The following is a 23,193-nucleotide window of genomic DNA, read 5'->3' on the forward strand; positions in this document are numbered from 1 at the left end:
TACAAAGGCTCGCGTTAGCCGCTACATTTTTACAATCCGAGTTCGGATACTGTGCTATAGCACTATTCCCAAGAACGTATAATAGAAAATTAGCGAAGCAAAGTGCCATCGAACCTGCAACCCGTTCGAAGCAGCTCAATAAATCAAGGAAGCGCCCGCACTGACTTTTCCCGAACGACAAAGAGAGAGAGAGAGAGAGAGAGAGAGAGAGAGAGAGAGAGAGAAAGAGAGAGATAATTAAAATACCAGCAAAAGTCATCCGCAGCACAGCGGAGAGCGCTTATAATCTCTCGGCGGTAATAAATTTAAAATTTCCCTATCCTCGAGCTGCACAGTAGGCTCGACAAAGCCCGAGCGCACTCGAGTGCACAATGGCACATAAACACAGTCCTAATCGTGTCGTGTGCAAATTCGAGTCCACCTTCGCAACACCCTTTACTCTCGCTCTCGGTCCGCCATAAATATTCCATCCCTCCTCTCTCTCTCTCTCTCTCTCTCTCTCTCTCTCTCTCTCTCTCTCTCTCTCTCTTGTTGCTTCTGCACAGAGCGCGCGGTCGAGTCCCTGCGCGCATACTCGAGAGCGCCCAGTCGTCGATTAGCTTCATTTGTTTGCCCGGAGACACAGAGATTCGTCGCGCTGCCTTTCGAAGTAACTCTCTTGTACTCCCCTCGCGCTGCAGCACACACACGCACGAGGATATAATTCGCATGGCCGCGATTTCTTGGCTTCCATATAGCCCGCACGATGAGACGAGCTGCAGCTGCTCTTCTAAGCTTCCAGCTCCTCTTTTTTCCTCTCGTCTCTCGCTTTTTTTCTCTCCTGCCTGAGGGCTTCATCCCCTCTCGTGGAGTCAGCTCAAGAGAGAGAGAGAGAGAGAGAGAGAGAGAGAGAGAGAGAGAGAGAGAGAGAGAGAGAGAGAGAGGAAGCGCAGAGGAGGGGTATATGCCGACGGCGGGGTATTGGATCCGGGCTGGGCTCCCGGGGTGGGGTAACTTTGACAACTTGACAAGAGCACAAAGGACGCCGCCGCCGCCGCTGCTGCTGCCGTCAGCATAGGGGAAGGAGGCGTCGCGACGTTCTGCAGCCGAGAAGGAGGGATGGGGGAAGAGCTGACGCTCCCTTCGGCCTGTCTCTTGTACACGCTCGTGAATATGCATGGCCGCGCGGATATCTCTGTATATAGCTATACGCGCGCGCGCTCGTGTGTGTGTGTGCGTGTGTATACACGGGGAAGGAGGTTATGCCTCGTTGTTGGCTAGAATTATTGTTTTTTTCATCGTCGAGCATCAGACAGATGCGCACTTTGCCTAATTCAACCATTTGGAATATAGCTGCATTATTTCTTAGGAAATAGTTTTAAAACGGATCTTCATGCGCTTTTATGGCCCACAAAAGAGCGTGGATCACCGGGCGCAAGTGCGAATTTTTCCCCGCCAGCCTCCCACGCGACTATCCACATACACGCGCTCGATCGACGCGAACAAAGAGAAATTGCGAAAGCCAGAAGCTAGCAGGGGCGGGATATCGCCGCCACCGAACTAAGTCCGTGTAATCGGGTATAGATGAAAGAGGGTGAGCCTAGACGCGCTATAGGGACGAGGCGAAGAGGAGGAAGAGAGCAAGAGTCTAATATCGAAAGTTTATCCAAGGGAGCTGCGCTATGCGAGCTTGACCTCTTTTACCCCCCGCCGCGTGACTCGTGCTTAATTAAATCAGGGTATCGCGATAAGCCACCGAAGAAACAAGCGAGTGAGAGAGAGAGAGAGAGAGAGAGAGAGAGAGGAGACGGATTTGGTATTTACGGGAGAGTACAGTCGACCAGCTGTGAAATGCGATGTGTTTCGAGATGCGATAAGGGCTCGCGAGAGGGTTATACACTGGGAGAAAAAAGTTAATGGATTTAATTCGTGGATCATTAGGCATCGGCGCCGATAAGCAGCGGGATATGGCTCGCAGAAAAACTTTTGATTTATGCGTCCTCGACATGGCGTTACTGATACATGTTTTGGACAATAATTACATGCCCCCTACCGTTACATCACTACACGCAGTCAATCGAATCGACGAATACAAAGCGTAAAAAATGAAGCCCGTCCATAATATCACACCCAATGGAGTAACGCACATCCTCGCTGTATACGAAATTAATCGATTCCCCCGCAATAAATAACGCACGCGTACTTAGCTCTCCTGATTGACGGGAAAGCTCAAAAAGAGCCGCAAGCGCAACAATAGCCCGCCGGTGTACAAAAACGACGCGAGAGATATTCCCCGCGCCACCTCCGAAACATACACCCAGTCGTCGTCCTGCACTGAGGAGATTTATGCACTCTCTCTCTCTCTCTCTCTCTCTCTCTCTCTCTCTCGCGGGCGCGCGAGGAGAGACCATAATTCAAATTTCTAAGGGGGGCTGCGCAGCGCTCATTGAAAAGAAGCGCCGTGGAGACGAGAGAGCGAAAAAAGAGATAATGAAAGGTGGGCTCGCGGAAAGACGCCTCGCGATTTTCCACAATGGCCAACTCCATCGAAATAATCGCCGATATCGGCAATAAATATCTCACCTCTTCCAACCGCACGCGCGTGAAGGAGAGAAAGAGAGAGGCATTCGATTCCCTTTTTCCCTTCGATCGATGCAGCCCCGTATTTTCGTTGTCTGTGCTCGCGCGGACTGTATAGAAATGGCAGACACGTAGGAGAGAGAGAGAGAGAGAGAGAGAGAGAGAGAGAGAGAGAGAGAGAGAGAGAAAGAGAGAGAGAATGTCGCGCGAGCGCTCATGATTTATCGACGATGAAAATCAAGTTCGACTCGTTCGATTCGGTGTGGAGGCGACTTTTCGGCGATTCGATGAAAGAAAAAGGGGACAATCCCCCCGTGGACTCTGATAGTAATCTCGGAGGTCGCTTATTTTGCCGGAGCACGATTACCAATGAAAACAGCTTCGACGTTTGCTATCTTTTTCGATTTCGGTTATTACACACGTAACGCGATTGTTAAATAATTATACGAGGAGCGATAGCGTTTTGCGAAACCAGACAGTTTGCATAACTCATCCACAACGCCACGTAATTACACCGATTTATATTCCACGGTGCTTCTCGGCTTCATAATTAGGTCGGCGGCTCCTTCTTTTTTTTCAGAGAATCCGTCGGACCGCTTTTAATAGAATCCGCAAAGTAGGATTCCCGACCGGTGACTTTCCAAGAGCGGCAAAGAAAAAATACGAGTCAGGAAAGAAACTCGTTTCCTCTTACCGAAGTAACCGCGCGTATGCACGCGTGATGAAAAATACAATAATAAAAAAGAAAAAATTCCTTCACAGCACGAGCACCACGACGAATATGAATGTTTGACGCATTAAAATGCGCGAAAACAAGGAAACGATCGACATTCCTTTTTTCGCCTATTTTAGCTTTTCGTTCACGTAATTCGGCGGTTATATGCGACGTGGAGAGAACTCGTCGTCGCTCGCGCTTCTGCGTATTATCGCCGAGCGAAATCGTGTTTGGTAACAATGTGCAACGACGCGCATTTTGATTTCGCTGCGAGAACTCGTTACAAGCTCGTCGCCATTGTGGTATACGTGTAAAGCATTCCGGTTTCTGATATTTCATGCGCATTACAATTTTTTTTTCCTTTTTTTCGAAACACACACACACACCGTCGTGACACTAAACAATAATTCAAAACCCGTGCGCGATCGTAATCTTCCAGAAAAGTTCTAATCTTCGTAACTAATTCGGGCCATTCCGCATATAAATTTTATAATTCCTATTAATATCCCACTCCATCAAGTGCTCGCGATTAATATCTCCCATCGTCGAAAATATTAAATTTAGAAGAAAAAAACTAAACTCCGTCGTTAATAATCCGCCTCGGACGTTATACACATCGGATGCGTGAGTGTGTTAAAAGAGACAAATGCCCCGACTGCCAGGTTAATGAAGCAATCCGACATGAGTCTTCTTCGCCTCCGAGAACAAGACTACCACACAGTAGTGGAGCACGCGTTGGAAGAAGGTCCACTGAAACGTCTAACGACTCGCGCCATACTTAAGATCTCACTCGGCGATAATGCGGGGGTGTCGCGCTTAGCGGCACATTTGTCTCCTAGCTGCGAATCCATTCCTCCCCGAAGACAAACAATCGCGTGAACGTGTGTGTGCGAGAGCAGCGAAACTTCGAAATCGATCGCGGGAGAGCTTAAAGAAAATCGAGAGTTCGTTGTCTCCACTTCGCGGCTTCGTCTATTTATATCCGAGTTGCTGGAATTCACGTGATTTGATACGTTAGATGAGTATATATAACACAGATTTCTCGGTATGGATTCGTCTTGATTCTATAGAATCAGAAGTCCAGATGATCACGCTCTGCTCGTCGTTATCAGGAGAAGATGCGTCAAAGTTCGGCAAATATTGGGGCAATGTATATTGTTATCGAGCTAATCTTACTTTCAAATTCGATCGTTTATTAAAATAAGCCGATTGCACATTTTTTTATTAAATAGGCTTGCTGTTCAAATGAAGTCTATTATTTGAGTAGAATATGTATTTTTACACTGTGGAGTGTTGCAATACTATTTCTAGGTTTGCTTAAAAATCTGGGATACCGAGCTTGAAAAATTAAAAATGCCAATTTAGGAGACTACCAACCAATATTGATTCAGGTTGCGCGATTTGAAATTTTTATTTCTCAGAAACTCATTATCAACGTTTTATTTTTAATGGATTTCTATACCGTATATTGAATTCGCGTACGTTTTTTAAAACAGAATTTTGACACACAACTTAACCTGCTCTAGTATAATTGACATTATACGCAACGCAGTTTGATCTCAATCGACTGTAAATTTATTCAAAGCCATTATTTTCCTCAAAAATAATAAGATAATGCCGACAGATTAAGCCATATCGAGTCATCGTCTCACTAATCTCAAAGCCGTCAGTCTTCGCGAAGAAATCGTCGCAGCTTTCCGAACAAAAGCAAAATGTCGCGCAAAGTTGTACACGTATAACAGGCATAATCAAGCAGCGATTATCAAACTCACTCACCCTTCTCTTAAACTGATTCACTCGCGACCTTCCCGCAGTCCATTCGGCGCATCGCACATCAAGGGCATCGCGCCATCACAATGAAACTGCGTGACACCTCGACTTGCGACCTATATAGACTAATTAGCATCCCCGGCGTGTTGTAAGAAATTTCATCACGATAACGCGCCTGCGCTCGCCGCGTTATCACGCGAATTCAGCAGCAACAGCGGCGGCTTCTCTTCAAGGCACGCGCGCAAAAAAAAAAGAAAAAATGGAAGACCGCGGAGATGATGCAAAGAAGGACGTTGGCAAGCTCGCGACCGCCTGTGCAAACGCGCAGCGCCGGCGCAATTAAGTGTGCACAGGTGGCGTTGAATAATCGTCGACGACGACGAGGAGCCAATCTTTCGATCGGGAGCGCGCGCTGTACCGGCCCTGTTTGATAACGGGTACACGTGATGGTAGATTGACGCGTTACGCGACCTTCGAACTCACTTTGCGCGTTAGCTCCTTTAGCCGCCAGCCGCGAGCAATTTAGCCGACAGTTGAGATGAAATTTTTACAGTACCTCCGGAATTTTTCAAAGTAAATTCGGCACTTAACACTACTATGATTTCACACGAAGCTGCAGCAAACAACTACCTTGACAGGAGCTTTCGTCGGTCTCATCTTTGCTCGGCTTTGTGCCTATCCTTAATGACAGGCATGGCCACTCTGGTAATCACTCGTAACTTCGAGTCCGTATAACCGATCAACGCAAGACAAAATAGAAAAACAGTCACACGTGACCGGTCCCGCGAACCAGCATCACCACATCACTCGCGTAAAAGATCCGCCTCATTCTCCAAGAGCCTCGGCGGTTTAATGCAAAGCAGCGAGAGCTGAACGAGGAAAAAAAAGAAGAAGAACTGCAACAAACACTCGATCACTCGCGCGCGCGCGTGCGTGCGGCACACAGTCATCAACAGAGAAGCGCGCGCGCTCGACGACTCTGCCGTGTGTCAGAGTCGAGTCTGGCGGTGGCGGCGCTCGCGCTCGCGGGTGAAGACAGAAACGTAGAGCTCTACGCACGGAATGTGACGAGACTATACGGCTAGTATAAGCGCACACGGAAAAAGAGAGCCCGGCGAACACGGCCGCGCGCACAAAGCGCGTGGCGGGAGAAAGGAGCGGGAAGGAAAGAGCGAGAGAGAGAGAGAGAGAGAGAGAGAGAGACACGTGCGTGTGCGTGAGCCCGAGTGAATGTGTGCAGAGAAGCGTATCCTCCGCAAGCGCGCGTATACCGAGGAGCTGTCAGCGCAACCCCGCTATACGCCGACGACCCAACCCCTCGATGCTGCCCCCTCCTTTCTCTCTATCTCTTTCTCTCTCTTGCAGTTTCGTTTTCGTTTCTATACTCCGCTGCTCCCCACCATCGCGACCTTTCTCTCCGTTCGTCTATCCTTCTCTCCTATTTCTCTCTCTCGCTCGCTCGTCAAGCGTATGTAGCAGCCCACCCTCGGCTGGTTAGCAGCGAGTCTCGGTAGGGAGGAAAAAAAATGACGGGGGCAAATCAAAAGTCCCGCGAACTTGATATACGAAGGAGCCCGGCGGATTCGCGTGCCGCACGGATTGAGAGAGTCTGCAGCAGCCCCTTCCGTCATACATAACTCTCACGAGCTGCCGCTCCGCTAGCCAGTGCCCACCTCTTCAGCGCCTGGACCAACCCCCTTACGTCTCTCTCCATCTCGCTTGCTCTCTGCTGGAGCTCGACAGGAAGTAGCCACTGAGAAAATAAGACGTACCGTGCGCGGAGGGAATTTTCGAAAATAGTTAGGAGAGGTGTTTTTTCGAACATCAGCCGGGAGCGAGAGAGGTTTTTTCGAGTGAAACACATCTGCCGCGCTGACGGAGAAGCCATACGAGATATCCGAGTTAACGAACAAGCCTGAAGAAGCGAGAGTGGCTACTCTGAATTGGTTAAATAGATCTGGAATACAATACGCGATCGGGGCAAACGAACAAATAACAAGATCACTCGTCGAGCGCAGAATTCGGCTGCGCACAATGGCGAAAAGAATGGAAATTAATGAATGAACAAACGCGCCGCGTGTCTCGGGGAAAAAATAATATTTATAGCCCGTGCAGCATTCAGACGCAGCGACGGCGGCGGCGGCGACGGCAGCGGAATAAAATGTGGGGAGCTGTACTATCTGACGTCTTTGTTTCGGCCGACATTAATTCGGAATGCGAGCAACTGTATACACGCAAGCCTACGAGGCTCCACACGTATTCGACTCATTGTTCGGGGCCTACAGTGTATACGTAGAGGTATATTGGATAATTCGTGTGAACCGTGAACGGCTTGGACAGCGTCTATAGAGAAGCTTCGATGGTAAAGTTCACAGAGCGAAAATAAATTAGAATAGCTCGTCGGGTAATTAATTTCGCAGACAAACAATAATAGCCGGCGATCGGCCGAACAATCCATGAATATTCAAATGCCGGCGGAACCGATCTCAAATTGGAATCTCGCGAAGGAACGATACGTCTCGCAAGATTAAGCGCTGTAATATAGCATGGCAGCCCTTTCATCCGACACCGAAAAAAATTCCCTCTCTCTCAAAACGTTCGTACAGTAAATAAATGAAAAACGTCCGTTCCCATATCGCGCCTAGACCCAATGGTCTACAAACCCACCACAGAAGGAGCAGAAGAAGAAGTCGGCCCCATAAGCCCCTGAAGCAGAGGTGCGCGCGCGAGCGAGTGATGACTCTATCCAATCGACTCGCTCGATTTCTCATCCGCATTCATCCTCCTCCGTGGGCCGGCCCGCAGTATATAGACTCGAGGGAGGATAGGAAAGCAGCAGCGATCGAGGGAACGAAAAACGGAGAGAAGGAGAGAAGCGCCTATGATTTACGACGGCCATTACAGTCCCGATAATTATATGCTGCCCCCATAAGACCCCTTTGCACTCCCCCCACCCGCACGTGTACTCTACACACGTTGTGTATAGGTATAGGTGAAAAAGTAGCGAGACGTGTATGTATAGATGATATCCTGCTGCCGTGGCTGCTGACCAGAGAGAAAAAGGCCGCGCAGTTGTTCGCGCAGCAACGACTGATTGTTCCGATCGTTTCGATACACATACACACACACATACACACGCACGCAGAGGCGCGCGAGCGGCCTTTGTTGCGCGCTTGCAGCGCGAGAGCATCGCACAACTGGCCGACGCGCAGGAGTATGAAGAGGGTCTGTGCGCGGCGTCCATCCGGTCTCATAATTTCAACTTTAAATTATGGGAGTTACAAACGGATCGATCGGATGAGAGAGAGAGAGAGAGAGAGAGAGAGAGAGAGAGAGAGAGAGAGAGACTGCTGTGTACGTTTGACCCCTCCTTCTTCACCGGATCGACCGTAGCGCATGGTCGAGAATTTTTCTGTAAGCTATACCCTCAAACTTTTCGAGTTTGTTTGATGAAATGGTCATTTTTTTCGATGATTACCTGGAACTCGTGGCGAAATAGACAACTGTGTACACACGCGGGCGATAGATATGAATTTCGGATGGGTGGGATATAGGAGTTGTTTGAAGAAGCACAAAAGTTCAAGCACTGTCAGTTGAAAGTCACTTCAAGTTAATGACCTAATTTTAAGCCCGACATTGTAATGCGAACAAAATAGAATACTGATAATAGTGACACGGGTATTTCGATTTCTTATTATAGATTCATAAATTACGTCGATAGAGATTACACCGAAGACTTTATTCATTTGCTCAAAAAAAAAAAAGACCAACTCATCCATTCCCGGTCAATCTCAGCATCCGCACATGTAACGGATGAAGCGGAGTGCAGACTACTACGGAATAGAAAAGCGGCTCCGAGTCCGTGAAAATCACCACACTTGAGCGCCTCTCTCTCTCTCTCTCTTTTTTTCTTCTATAAGCAATGGCGCTCGTAAATATTGCAGCCAGAAGGCAGAGAAGCTATTCTTACTACACCCCGGGGAACCCCTATTACGCTGATTCTCTTACGGACACCGTAATCATCTAAGTATCTCCTAACTATACGCACTTCCTGCTGGAGTTACTTTCCCTTTTTCTCCGCTATTCGCAGGAAACGCTATCCAGCACGTATAAATTCGATTTGGATTGCTGTATTATAGTTTGGCTTTTAGCTTTGAGAATATATCAAATTAATTTTGCGCTCGATATAAAATTTGAGGAATTTAGCACGAAGTGAAAAAGAGCACGAAAATCTGGCTCACGCGAACGTATCACCCGCAAGACTTTCTATTTATAAACGTTAACACAAGTGTTTCAAAGTACGCACGGTTCAGAATTTGTCGCTATCACTCGCTTTTTCTGGCAACCGCTTCGCGCGAGAAATGATGCCCAAGAAGGCCCAACAGGCATAGGTGAGAAAATACGCCGGTCCAAAACTGCTCTGTACAACGTGAAAAGCCTATATAATATAGCTTTCTGCAGCCACAACAATGCACGTATGCGATCGGGATTGTCTTTTGCGCGGCGATTGAGACATCGAGTTAATGCGGCGTTACGTCAGTATAGGTTCAAGCGACTGTTACAACAATAAATCGGTGCCTCTCTCGTACACGCGCTATATACATATAATATGACGCGTATGAGCCCTGCCTCCTGCAATTCGTGCTAGCTATGTGTACATGACATACACACGCATGTGCTGTTACAAGAGATGGAGAGAGATAGAGAGGGAGAGAGAGAGAGAGAGAGAGAGAGAGAGAGAGAGAGAGAGAGAGAGAGAGTGAGTGAGCTGCTGGCATCATTAGCATAACCGACCGGCCAACTAGACGACGACCCGTTTCCGACTGTACCCAATGAGCTCGTAGCCCCGGCTCGCAGTCCTCGACTCGAGTACACATACATGCTCTCTCTCTCTCTCTCTCTCTGTCTCTCTCTCTCTCTCTCTCTCTCTCTCTCTCTCTCTCTCTCTCTCTCTCGACCTCTACTGCCGCTGCCGCTGACTCTGATGCGATCGTGCGTTGCATTGAATCGGCATTGTTCAACTTGTATACTACAGTTACTGCTATTTTATTTTGTATCTTTTCAAAAAAATTTTAATACGAGTACTTCAAAAGCAAGACAAAACAAAGCAAAAAATTTGTCAATAGCGCGTTTACGAACTAATTCTCCAAAGCTGCGCGCATAAGCTTTTCCGGGAACAGCATGGCAGAGCCGCGTAAAGGAGTATGTGCGCGAAGAGTCATTTAGATAATGATCGGTGCTACTGGCGCGAGTCGCGCTCAAGTGGAAAGCCGTCATTATGAGCGCGCAGACCCATCATCATCTCGACGAGTGTGTGATTTAGCTACTTTTCCCTCGTCTTGCGAAGACTCTTATTGCGATTTACGAGTATTTAACATCGACGATGTAATCCGAATCAAAATGAAAAGTAGAGCAAGCTCTCCTCTGCGCTTCACAGCACTCGGCTCTACTCCTTCGAACTAACGGGCCCGAGCTCATCATCCCTCGTCCGTACAACCCGACACTATTGCTCCTCCAGTCGATATCTCTTTTTTCATCGCGCGAGTCTCCGAAAAAACGAGTATACACATCGAGCGCGAGCCGCAAGCTCCGACGAGTTATCCGAAGAGCGCGGCGCGGCAGTGCAATTAGCGCGCCATAAATCCTGCGGATAACGAGACACGACGGCGCGGCGCCCCGAAGGCGTCACAGGGCTGCCGCTGCCCGCGGGAGAGAGAAAACGCGGCTGTATTCGCCAACTCGCGCTCTCTCTCTCTCTCTCTCTCTCTCTCTCTCTCTCTCTCTCTCTCTCTCTCTCTCCTGAACTATGCGCCACCAGCTCTCGCCTCGGAGAAGTTCGCCTTATACACACAGCGTGTACAGGCGCGCGGCACAAGTTCTTCCCTTATATTCGAGAGCTTCTCGCCGGCTGACAGATTCTTGCGCCGTCCTCCGCGCGTCCCTTTGTCTCTGAGCTTTGATATTGCCTAGAGTTTCGCCCTTCTTTTGTTCGTCGTTGCTAAAATTACCGGGCGCTTTGAAACGCGCGCGTATAAGAAAATCTATGGAACTTTATTCACGGTGTCTCTTTTTTCACATAATACGTATAAGAGATATAGATATATTAGTCTAAGTATACGCTAGTATACAAGTACCATAACAGGACTCTTGCGGCTGATACATCCGGAAAGCTCGACCGAGAGAAAAGCTCGGGCGATCCATCTTGCCGCGAGCGCACGCTCGGCGTCGACGTAGCTCTCTGTGTAGAAACACACACTCTCTCCGACGAAAATAACTCGAATTTAAGCAGTTCACGCGCGGCCGAAAACAATGCCCGGCGGGCGCGACGACGAGGAGTTTTCTTTTTCTCTCACCCCCGAGTCGCGTGTTGCGTAATGGTGCAGCTTGCAAGCTCGCTGCGGATTTTCGATTTCCCCTCGTGTGGGAGTGCATTTAAGCTCGATAAATCAAGTGGCAAGCGCCCACGTGGAATATAAGAAGAGCCGACCAACAAGCTGCTGTACACACGCTTTCGTGTTTTTTGGAAGCTCGTCGGAAGAAAAGACAAATTTTCTCGCGGTCGTGGTAAAAGTTTGGTTTTGATGTAGACGGCTACACTGGTTTAATTATAACGGAAAATAATTAACCAGAGCGACCACGCAGCAAATCCTCGCTAATCCGAGGAATCTCTCTCTCCGCTGTGCGAGCCTAGCTCAAAAAAGCGCCAAGAAAAAGACAACGGTACAGAAGAAGAAGAAGAAGAAGAAGAAGAAGAAGAAGACACAACGGGCGTATAATAAGACTCCGGGGCTTCAGAATTCCGCGCAGAAAGAGAGAAAAAAACGAGAACAGTCAGACAGAGAGGGAGAGAGAAGAAGAGAGTGGGCGCTCGAATCCGTAACACGGCCATGCGGTCGCTCGGATCTCCTCCGCTTCTTCTTTAACCTCGGGCTTTTCCACGTGACACGTCCGCTGCCGCGCTCGCGCGCGTCCTGTCTCCCTCTCTCTCTCCCGCTTCCGCCGACACGCTCGTGATTTATGCGCGATGGAAAATACGAGAAATGAGAAGAAGAGAGGTACTCTCCGCCGTCGCTGCGCTGCCGCTGCTGCTGCTGCTTCTATCTGCTGGCTCTGCTCTCTCGGAACGCCTCTCTCGGCCGGCTATGCCGGATGGCATAACGAAATAAAAATACACGCGGCCGTCGGCACGACCGCTGCACGAACAAAATGCTCACGAGAGGCGTCCGAGCGCGAGAGGGATGCTCGCGGCCGAGAATGGCCGTCGCTGTACAGCTCGAATTATTTTTCGGGCAGGTTGATATGAAAAAAAAAATCGTTGTTCGTCATTACAATCACAACAGTGATAACACGGGTGAGTTTCTTTGTCACCGCGCTGGTTATTGTGCAGTGAATTTCGACTCGGCGCGCGGCTCTGAATGCAGCGTGTAAAAGGGACGGACAGAAGAAAGAGGACAAACATAATAAGGAAGGAGCAGAAGAAGAAGGGAAGTGGCGAGGAGCAGAAGAAGAAGCCTCGGGCCCCCTATCTCTCTCGCAGAGGCCTCCGAGTGTACACACACAGAGTTGAAAGAAAGGCCAGGGCCATAAATTTCGATATTATACGCGCGCGCGCGCTTGCGCTGGCGAAAAGAGCGAGAGCCGTAGGACGGAAGGGAAGCTTCCCCTTATACACACGCTGACGCAACGTAACAATACTCTCACGAGGTTTTAACTTTCTTTTTTCCTTGGCCCGGATCACCACAATGCAACGCCGGCCGGCAGCGCACGTTTCTTCTCTTTCTCTCTCTCTCTCTCTCTCTCTCTCTCTCTCTCTCTCTCTCTCTATCTCTCTCTTGCTTGCGCAAACTTTCCCCGATTTCCCCGACCTCGGCGCAGGGAGAGAGAGTAAAAAGCTCGAGACTCGCTCTTTTCAGCCGTCTTTCTGCTCCCCTGTCTTTTTTTTCACATCGGAGCTTCGCCCGTAACAACGCCGTTAGAGAAGAAGCTCGTCGCGGAGGGTTAGCCGTTGCAGCGGCCCGCTTTTTAGCGCGCCCGAATAATTTATGTGAGCTGCGCGTATACGACTTGTTTGAATTTCGCGCGATCCGTGCCCGCACGCGCGTGTTTGGAAAGCAAGTGACGATTCAATCCAGCGCGCCCGTGATTTACGCTATATAGACGAAGGAATGATCCGGAGTGTTTTAAAAAAGCATATCGTCGAGCGAAAAGAGCGCTATCTATCGAGGCCATACATCACAGCGCTCTACGCGCTCGCGCATTAACCTTCCGCAGCCCTAATTATTTTTCAGCTACTATCTCGCACGCAGCATCCGGAACAAAGCCACAAACCAACCACACCTCATCGATACCGACACGCATCCCCCCATTGTGTAACCTTCGTCTCTTCTTCCTCTCCGCAGTATGTATAGCAACTCTCCTTTGCCGTTCCTCCTCGCTCTCCTTTTTTACGAGCAAAGCGCACGCCTTACCTGGGCGACCGCGCGCCGCCAGATTTATACGCATGTATCTCGGGCCGCGATCTTGTTAGCAGGCGCGTTAATCGCCTGTGAAAAACCACTACTGCCGCGCGCGGCACGTCGTTTATATTCACTCTCGCTCCTCGGCAGGCTGCAACCGAGAGAGAGAGAGAGAGAGAGAGAGCACTTAACCGAGTGTTTTAGTGTTATACGGCGACACTTGCACACAGAAGCCGGTGTGTGTGTGTCGGGTAATTGTTGCAGCAGCCGGCGCTGCCCGAGTTGAAGAAGCTTTGTGGCCGACGAGCTATTTGTCAAGCCGCACGCGGATTTATTCGAGAGATGCGCCGATTCGGCTTCCGATATAATAGAGCTGCTTTCTTGTCTTGATTTTGAAGCGAGAGAGATTTACGACGCGATGGTCTGTTTGCTTTCGTTAGTATACGCTGAGGAGACCTTAATTCCACGTGTCCGAGAGCACCGAATCTACGAAGGAGAGAAAAACTTACACCGACGGCGGCGGCAGCAGACGGCTGCGCGGAGGAAGAGAGCGCGAGAGAAACAAAAAGGCGCTCCTCCGCAGCGGTAAGGCTTTAATTAAAAGCCCCCTATTAAAGTCTCGTATATTGCGCATTTTAATAGACCCCGGCGCGCGATTCCCATCAGCATTTCCGCGCTTTCAGGCTACGCGCACAGGTGGGCACACATAACGCCGCGGAGAGTAACGCACACACATGTCTCTCGCTCTTTCTCTATCCACATCTACACGGCGATGATGACACGGCCGAGATAAGACTGTGCGCGCCGACACCGCCGCCGGCCTTTTATGTACCCATAAAGACATTCATACCTATACGTACAATCGAATTTGGGAAATCGTGGATTTGCTTCTGACTACGTGACTTTCAATTGTAAGACTCTCTACTATACATCAGCATACGCGTCATCGACAATAGAAGAAACAGCAAAACAATGCAATCCACGTAATGATCGAGCCAGCCGCGCCTGGAATTGACGTATCGCTCGCGATAATACGTGCAGCACTATACACGCGGCAGATGCATCCACGTTTGACATTCCCGGCTTTAACGCGGCATTGATAGCGCGGCCGTACAAACACGTATACATTTTAGCCAGAGTCAGCCTCCTCCCATCGAGCCTACCTCCCCGTCAAAATTTCCAATCACCCCCCTCGTCCGTCGTACCCCCTTTTCATTTCCGCCGATGACGACTACTCCCCCCTGTGTATAGCTTTTTTTCGACTAATGCAACCGAGGAACCATACGCGAGGGGGGTTTCGTCAGCCAACCGACACGCTTGCCACTAAGACGTCCGCCATATCCCGTGTTCTAATCCCCCTTACGCCGATTTCACGTGAACTTGGCTCGATGCGTGTTTTGTGAGCGCGGTATAACAACAGGAAAAGTTGATTAATTCCGCGTGTGCGTGCAGAGGGGTGTACTCGATTAAAGTGTAATGGCCGACACCCACGAATGATCATTATTCTTATTGAGGTACATAAATTTAAAAGTGCGCTATTTTTAGCGTTACTAGATTTTAATTAAAATCGTTGGAAAAGGCTGATTCTCTGTGTTGTTATCGATCGAAATATTGCTACTCATTGATGATAGCCGGCGGCGATGTGTTTACGGAATCGGTTAACCTGTGCATAAATCACTTGTAAACAGCATTAGTGAGAGCATACAAGTGTTATCGCACTTTAAAGTAAAGTCGGCTGTTTTGAGGACTCGCCCCGTGACAGTGAGCCTGGATGATGCATCGCCGTTTGCACACGTACGTCGCGACTCGAGCGAATCATTAAAAGTAAAATAAAAAGGAAAGAATAGAAACGGAAAAATTAATAGAATTCTAGCACTACAATGTATCATCCCTACAGGAAAACTACTAACCGAATCATCTCGATAAGAGCCTCGTCGCATAAATAATTCCCCAACAACTTCACGCACGACGAGAAAATCGAAAGACGACGCTCTTGACCTTGGCCCTCGGAGTGTGTATAGGGCCGGTGGCTTTTTACGACGAAAGCACCAGCGAACCAATTACATAATTCATACGGGTTCGCTCGCTCTCTGAGCGGCGCCGCGACGACTTCCGAGGTAGGTACACACACACACACACACACACATGCACATACACGCGCGCGGGAGCGGAGAATCCCGTGTGTTTGTCTTTAAATTCGCCGCGCTCGAAAAAGGCGCGCGTGCGCTGCTGCTGCTCGCATAAGAAGAAAGTCCGCTGAATTATAGTTTAACACTGGGGAATTCGCGTTCTTGTGCCGTCTCTCTTTGTCTCTCCGCTGCTCGCGGAATCCCGGCTCTTACTGCGGTGCACAACGATTGCAATTAAGAGGCGGTTAGCAAATTACCGAACATTTCTGGCACGCGGACGCGGCTCGCGAGGATTCCGCGTATCGCGGACGGATTCTCGGAGGATTTCGCGTATGTGGAGGGTATAGAAGCTACTGCATCGTGCTCGAGAGACTTTTGAAAAATGTGAATTTTGTTGCCGATGAGGAGTTTGCGTTTTCGGAAAGATTCACTCAGCGAATATGTTTTCGCGTTGGGGTCGATACACACTCGTTAATTATCCCGCGGGGCAATACGCGATAAGGCAGAGTGCGCGTAATTTTATCCGACGGACGAAATTAAATGACAGGTAGGCGCGCGCACGGGCTAATTATAATTTTGCTAATTAATATTCCGGGCTCGCGTGCAGTACATGCACGTCGTGCAGTCGAATTTAATTTAAAACGGAAAACAACGATATAGAGGATAACTATAAATAATCGAAATATCCGCCTAATAGAAAACTGATTGGCCGGTCTGCGCGCTCGTTTTCTCTCTCTCTCTCTCTCTCTCTCTCTCTCTCTCTCTCTCTCTCTCGTTTCGCGCGAGCGAGCTTTTTAGTCAATACAGCATTTTTCCGGCTCGGCAAATTCAAACGACGTCAGCACAGGCGTTAGCCCGCCGGACGTTCGCTGATTTTACGTCACGATAATCCGTGTACGAAATTTAACCGTCCGTCACTCGAGCTGGCGCCGTTTTAACGAATCGCAGCTTCAATCTAATCAATAACATCGATCGCACTTTTGAAAAAAAAAAAATAATAATAAATAACCGAACGTTCAGTCCTACCTCCTGCGCCGTCTCTTTTTTCGCCGCCTCCGTTTGCGTGAGGCACCACAACCACCTCGTCTGCCACGGCACTTGCCCCAGGAGGCCGCGATGATGGCTGCTCTCAGGGCCGCTGCTACGCTGCAGCTGCGGCTCGTGGCCTCCTCGATTTCCCGCTGCAGCAACGGCGGGGGCCCTTTCTCCGGCCCCAAGCCGGGCCCCGTCGTGCTGGCGGCGGCTGCTTCCGCCCGCTTCTCCTCCCGACTGTCCTTTTGCAAGCACTCCCACGGCTACTCTCACGACCACCGCCTCCGTCGTCTCGTCGCGGCGACGACCTACTCGGCGTCACCGTCTGCGGCTCCTCCGGGCTGCAGCTCCTTGCCTCGGCATCTGCCAACCTCGGCGAGCCCGCTGCTGCTGCTGCTGCTGCTGCTTCTGCTTTTATCACCGCACTGTGCTTGCAAGCTCCATTCAACATCACCCCCTCTGATTTCGTTCGAGCACGGACGGTCCGTCTCTAGCTGCAGCGCCGGACACCGACCAGCTGATTCTGTACGGATGCACAATCTAGCTGTATCCGGGCATTGTCATCCTCGATCTTCGGAGCACACTGTATAATCGTTTCACACTCGCGAACTCGCAGCTTTCTCTCTCAGTCGACGGCCTTGCGCGGCACAAAAATATCTAAAAAAATAAGCTCGCGGCTCTCTAGGCCCTAGACGCTGGTAGGCTCTTCTTCTCCCCGTCATCGGCAGCTGCCCAGGAACGCATGCTCTCGCATATCTCTCTCCCGAGAATATGCCTCTTCTCTTTCTCTCAGCGGCCTCTGTTTTTCTGCTGCGCTATCTCTGCCTCTCGCGCGGCAGCACGTGTCTTGGCATTCGACACTCGTCTGCGATCTCTGGCGGTGCTCTTTTCGTCTATTTTCCGACAACACACTAAGCACACGAGGGGATGGACATGACCGCGCACGAGGTTAAAAGAAAAGAACCTAGCACGACGACGAACTTTCTCATTCGGCACACTTCGGAGGAGAGAACGAGAGGAAGAGTGCGCGCGCGCGCGAGCGTATCTTCCCGAGGAGATGTGCAACGAGACTGGGTGATCCGCGAATTCTCGCAGCCTCCGCCGAAGCGCCGCGACGCGCGGCGCCCTGTGCACATGCGTTGCGCGATGCCCCCCACGTCACCGCCACCGCCGCCTTCTCTCTCTCTCTCTCTCTCTCTCTCTCTCTCTCTCTCTCTCTCGCTCTCGCTCGCACGCGCTGCGAACGAGTAACGACCTCCCCACCGGCGATCCGGCCGAGCCTCCTCGCGCCCCCGTTTTCTCTCGCCCTTTCTCTCGTTCCTGCTTTATTGTATTTTCTCTCTCTCTCTCTCTCTCTCTCTCTCTCTCTCTCTCTCTCTCTCGATCCTTCTCGCTTTTCTGCGGCCTGGCGTGCGTTTTTCACACCGCGCGCGACGCTGCTCGTGAAAGAATGCAATGTCGCACGCGCCGTCCTTGTGTGTGTGTTGGTGAGAGAGGAGCTAGTAGTCGTCACGCTCTCTCCCTCCGATCCGGTGCGCGGGTGTGCGAGAGGAGAAAGCGGGCGAGATCAGGCTTACGTGTGCTTTCGGGTGTCTATAGAAGGACGGATACGCTTTTGACGCAGTCGGAGGAAGATTTTGGCTCGAATCGAGCTTGGTTTACCGCTGAAATTTTTGTTAATCAAAGTTTCTCCCTCCCCCAAAAACACGCGATAAATCGTAGTCGCTCCGTGGGTCGGAAAACAAACGATACAATACCGAATTCCGCGCTCGCGCTTTAAATCCCGTCTCCTGGAGCTCTAAACCCCCGAACGTCAAATCGAGAAGCAATAAGGCTCAGCCAGTCGATCACTCGGTGGCAATAGAAAAAAGCCGGCGGACGCACCGACGAAAAACTCTCTCCGCACGACGTTGGCGGCGAATCGACAGACGAAGCTCACTAGCGCAGAAAATCGCGCGAAAAATCCGACGCGCCGCCGTCAATCTTTCAGCGCGCGGCCATCGTAAAGCTATCAGAGCGAGAGCGAGAGAGAGAGAGAGAGAGAGAGAGAGAGAGAGAGAGAGAGAGAGAGAGAGAGAGAACCCTACAGCAGTAGCAGCAGACGCCGGGAGCGCGAACGGACGGACGGGTTACTACTTTTATAAAAGTACGCGGGAGCTGCAGAGCGGCCGGAGATATATCTCTCTCGAAAGCTCAGCAGCGGTTCACTAGGCAGGAAATGATATAAATAGTGGCCACGTATAGGAACGTGCACGCGCGCCTCGACAGCCTATAATCTGCGCTGGGCGAGCTTCGCGCGCCCGGCGAGCTCTGCGCTTCTCACACTTTGGCTATGCGCGCGTCTCTCTGCTGTTATCACCTTGACTCTCCGCTGTATTTTTATTGCTATCGCTCCTGTAAATTACATCCGATCGATCGGGTACGTATACTCGAGGCTCCTCAGAACTACAATGTCAAGGGGCTACGCAGCTCGGAGCAATTTCCGTCTCGCATCTCTCCAGCAACTCACACGTACGCGTCGGGGAGATAGAGAGCAACACACGTAGTCGTGCTCGCGCGTCGTCGATGCGAACGAAATCGACTCGGGGATCCCGCTCCGCAGAGCTCTCTCCCTCTTTCCACCTGCGCGCGCGCCGCTTTCGTCGCCCCGAGTACGGAGAGCAGCGCGGATACGTCGTAAATTCTGGCCGCGTTAAATTCTACGTGAGAGTTCGCCTCACTATGAGGGCTCCGCGAGCGGGGAATAAACTGCTGGAGATTAGCCCGCGAGTAGCTGGAGAAAAGTGAGTTGGTGCTCTTTCCTATCCAGTCTATTATTTGTAATGGAAAATGTGGATGTTTGATCACGAGGGTGATGAATAGCTCGAGTCTCTGATCCTGAAAATTCCAACAACTAATTTCTACACATCCTTACTCGGCTGCATCATCATCATCGTCACCCGAACGCGCAGCTCTCCCGAGAAACTCTCTCGCGTACAAATAGCATCTCTCGAGAAGTAAAAGAATCCAGGGAGTCTCTTACCTGAAACAAACAAAGAGAAAAATAAGAATTTATTACCCGGAACGCAATAAATAAAAGTACTCAATTTACAGGTAACTAGGAAAAATTAACGAGTCCGCTGCTCGCCTGCTAGTCTCGAGAGCGGCGCACAAAAAGAGTTTCGCCGCTCTCGTAATTAGCTTTAAATTAGATCGCACACTTTTTTCTACCGCCAGGGCGGTGCTAGATGGATTATGTTACAGAGAAGCGAGCGCTTTAATCGTTTCTCGAGGACGTCGGACGTGCGCAAGAAATTAGCGGCTGCGCATTACATAGAAAAGAGCCAGACGCATAGGCGCACGCGTACGGGCGGAGAAAAACCGGAGACTGCTCGCGGTTTCCTCGTACGAGTCACACACATACGAGTAAACTGCGCAGCGGCGGCGGAAGTCCAGTATACAGTATAGTAGTATTATAGTCTCAGCCAAAGTCCAGCGGCCGTGAAACAAAGCAGGAGCCGCCAGCCGTGTAATTGGACTACTTCCCCTCTCGCCGCGCCTCTTTCCATCAGTCCTATCGCCTTTTTGCGCGGCCAAGTGCTGCTTCTTCTTCTTTCCGAGACGTTGAGTCGTCGTCGTTGCTGCTATGCTGTTGTTGTTGTCCATCGAGCTTGACTTGGTGCGCGCGTGTTGCGAAGAAGAGACGCGGCTGGCTGGATGATCTGATGACGGAGGATATGAGGGACGGCCCTCGCTTGTTTGCTAATCGACGCGACGGCTGCTACTTTAATTTGCTGCCTGTGTGTACGTATGCGCAGGGTTTACAAGCTCGATTATCGTCTGCTGCGCGCTCGAGCGATATTTCATTCGATCGGCTTTTAATAACGACTTTGACTTTCGGAAATTTGACTTGCACCGGGGATCGATCCCCCTGTTGAATTTTAATTGGCAATTTTGAATGCAGAGAGTACAGTCTTCGAGTGGGACAGGGTATTTTTAACCGAATTTTATAATATTATCTAATTTATCAACAAATTTAGGTGCACAAGTGAGCGCCGCAGTAGGTATAATTTGTCAACCTTTGAATTTGAAACGCGCGACCGTGATTCGCTGTCCGTCTCCCCTCCTCGTCGCGCGTTCCCCCTTCGCGCTCGCTCCACGCATGCGCTCCAAATCTCCCGCGGCCTGATTGGTCCACTCGAATTGCTTCATGCATTGGCTGTCAGTCCCACCCAACATAAATCATATTTCGTGATAAAATTTATTTTTAGAAAAAAAAATTATTCCTTGGAATCAATCAACTGTTCGCCAACAGCGAATCTAGATCTAGAGCAATCTGGAGTGCGGCGTCGAAGAAAACGATTTTCCGCGGAGAAAAATCAATCTAGAATCAAGCGCTGCCGCCCGTTCCACTTTGCAAAACAACAGCGAGTAAATTATTTTCAATTGCTCAAGCTCCCCGAGACACATCGGACTAATGATCGCGTCGCTCTCCGCATCGTCGTCCCTCTCGCTGAACGACGACGAGTAGCAAACGCACGCATACACAAATGGGATAGAGAGAGATAACAGAGTCGGATAGAGAGAGAGAGAGAGAGAGAGAGAGAGAGCGTGTACAGGCCGTGGCGATCAAACACGATTCGCTGGATTGTCGCCGACGCCGCGCTGATCCTCGTCGGCGGCTCGACTGTCGCGAATTCCGACCTCAGCTTACGTAGGCCTATACACATACATATATATATATAGCTCCCCTCGAGTAGAAGCGGCAGCGGTTCTCTTCGTGATCGCTCGCCGACAACAGCGACTATATAGGCATCACACTATCTCACGATCGGCCCGACGATCGTGTGCGCACATGTATATACACGGTATACTCTACGTAAGAGCTGGGGGCCCTAGCAACGCCACCGCCGCCGACGTGACCCAATTCGCCGCGGTCGCATCTCATCCTCTCTCGCTCTCCCGTCGTGACGTAGTCGTGTGTAATGGGTATGAGCTCGTGTATACAGAGTCCAGCGCTGCGGTGGTGGCATGATCGACTCGTCAATCGCTCTTAATCAGCATTCGCGCGATTCTCTCACACAGCAGCACTTCTACTTTCGAGCCGATGTATAGAGCGTTTTCGCTTCAAGGATTTTCGCAAGCTGAGTAAAAGAGAGGAGGCGCTCGAGTAACGAGACGTATGGAAACTGCGCAGTCGATGCCCTCGGGATGGATGTGTATTTGTGTATAGCTATAGGTTGTTCAATGATCGAGCAGCGGTTCTGATTCGACAGCCTCTTTTTTTCTCCGCGCAGCGCGCGCCTCGGCTTTGTGAAGGATTTCATTAATATTCATTGGCTACTCGTTACGTGCTGCGCTATGTACGCTCCGAGGAATAGATCAAGTTTTGTCATGCGTGTTTTCCGAGGAATGCAGCCGCCGGGAAAATCTCGCGTTCTCTCGTTTCGCAACGCGACATCGATTGTCGCGTTCGCATTGAGAAGCAAATTGGCTGCGCGCTACGTTTTACACTGCGAGTTCGAAGAGAATTGCTCGCAAAAATATACGCAAACGTATTCTCTCAGTTTACACATGCACAGTTGCATAGCTGTCGCGGCTCGCATTTCCCGGTACATCGCGCGCGAGCGTCGACGTCTCAAGAGCGCCTTCGCTAAGTCTAGACACCCACACGTAGAGCACAACGCGAGAAGCTCGCTCTGTGTATATAAGCGAAACTCGGCTCGTATATAGAAGCTTCGAGCTGCTGCTGCAGGCAAGTTTCGCTCCGGAGGAGAAGCCCGTGATGGCTGCGCGGGGGTGGACTAAGGAAGGGTGGCATGCCGCTCCGGTTATATCAACGAGGAGAGATGCAGACAGTGGAGTAAGGCCGCGCTTGTCTAGGATGTTTGCTGCGCTGCGGAACTTTGAAAATTAAAGTTTCTTCGCGAGCGTTTCGAGTGTATACGCGCGACAAAAACACCGAAAGATACAAAATTTGACTAATCCAAGAAACGTTTAATCGATCGTCGATTACATTAAACCGCGAAAATCGAGCATTTATCTCGTAGGCGCGTGAATTATTTTATAGGATATACAGCCGGTATTTCAGCGCGACCCTGAGCCCAGAGCTCGCAGACACACACACACACACAGCAAAGGGGAGCCACGAGAAGCGCGAGCGAAAGAAGGGCGGCTCACGCACACACACACACGTACACGGGGCAGCTATAGGGGGGGGGGGGCAGCAGCAGCAGCAGTGGCGAGAGGGGATGAGCCGACGGCGGCGCGAGCGAGCGAGCGATGGCAGAGTATTGATTTAGTGGGTTTCACCTTCTCCTTCTATTTGTCCCTCTCGTTCTACATCTCTCTACGTCTCGCGCGTCTAGCGCCCCCGCACGCGCGCGCATATAGCCCAGGCTTTTCAGGATCTCCGCCCGACGCCATCGCGCCTTTCATCCATCTTTGCTGGATTTATATTCGCCGTTCGCGGTGATGTGCGTGCGCGCGGTTTTTATTGTTGCGCACGATGGAAAGAGAGAATATTACGCCGAAATTTTTCGCCAATACTAGC

General features: G+C 50.4%; 1 protein-coding gene across 4 annotated transcripts in view; it reads right to left on the reverse strand.

Moving 5' to 3' along the window:
* LOC100118060 (antennapedia-like protein) overlaps positions 1 to 23,193 on the reverse strand; it is a 124,329-nt gene that overhangs the window by 24,027 nt on the left and 77,109 nt on the right. The window contains exon 1 of one of the 4 annotated variants that reach the window (XM_031928438.1): positions 16,656 to 18,693. The exons of 2 other annotated variants lie outside the window; for them this stretch is intronic. The gene's annotated coding sequence lies outside the window, so the exon portion shown is untranslated. Of the gene's footprint in view, positions 1 to 5,674; positions 6,333 to 16,655; positions 18,694 to 23,193 lie in introns of those variants that run through there. One more of the 4 variants, XM_031928439.1, reaches the window with a different exon arrangement.

This window comes from Nasonia vitripennis, chromosome 4 (assembly GCF_009193385.2).
Source record: "Nasonia vitripennis strain AsymCx chromosome 4, Nvit_psr_1.1, whole genome shotgun sequence".
Lineage (NCBI taxonomy): Eukaryota > Metazoa > Arthropoda > Insecta > Hymenoptera > Pteromalidae > Nasonia > Nasonia vitripennis.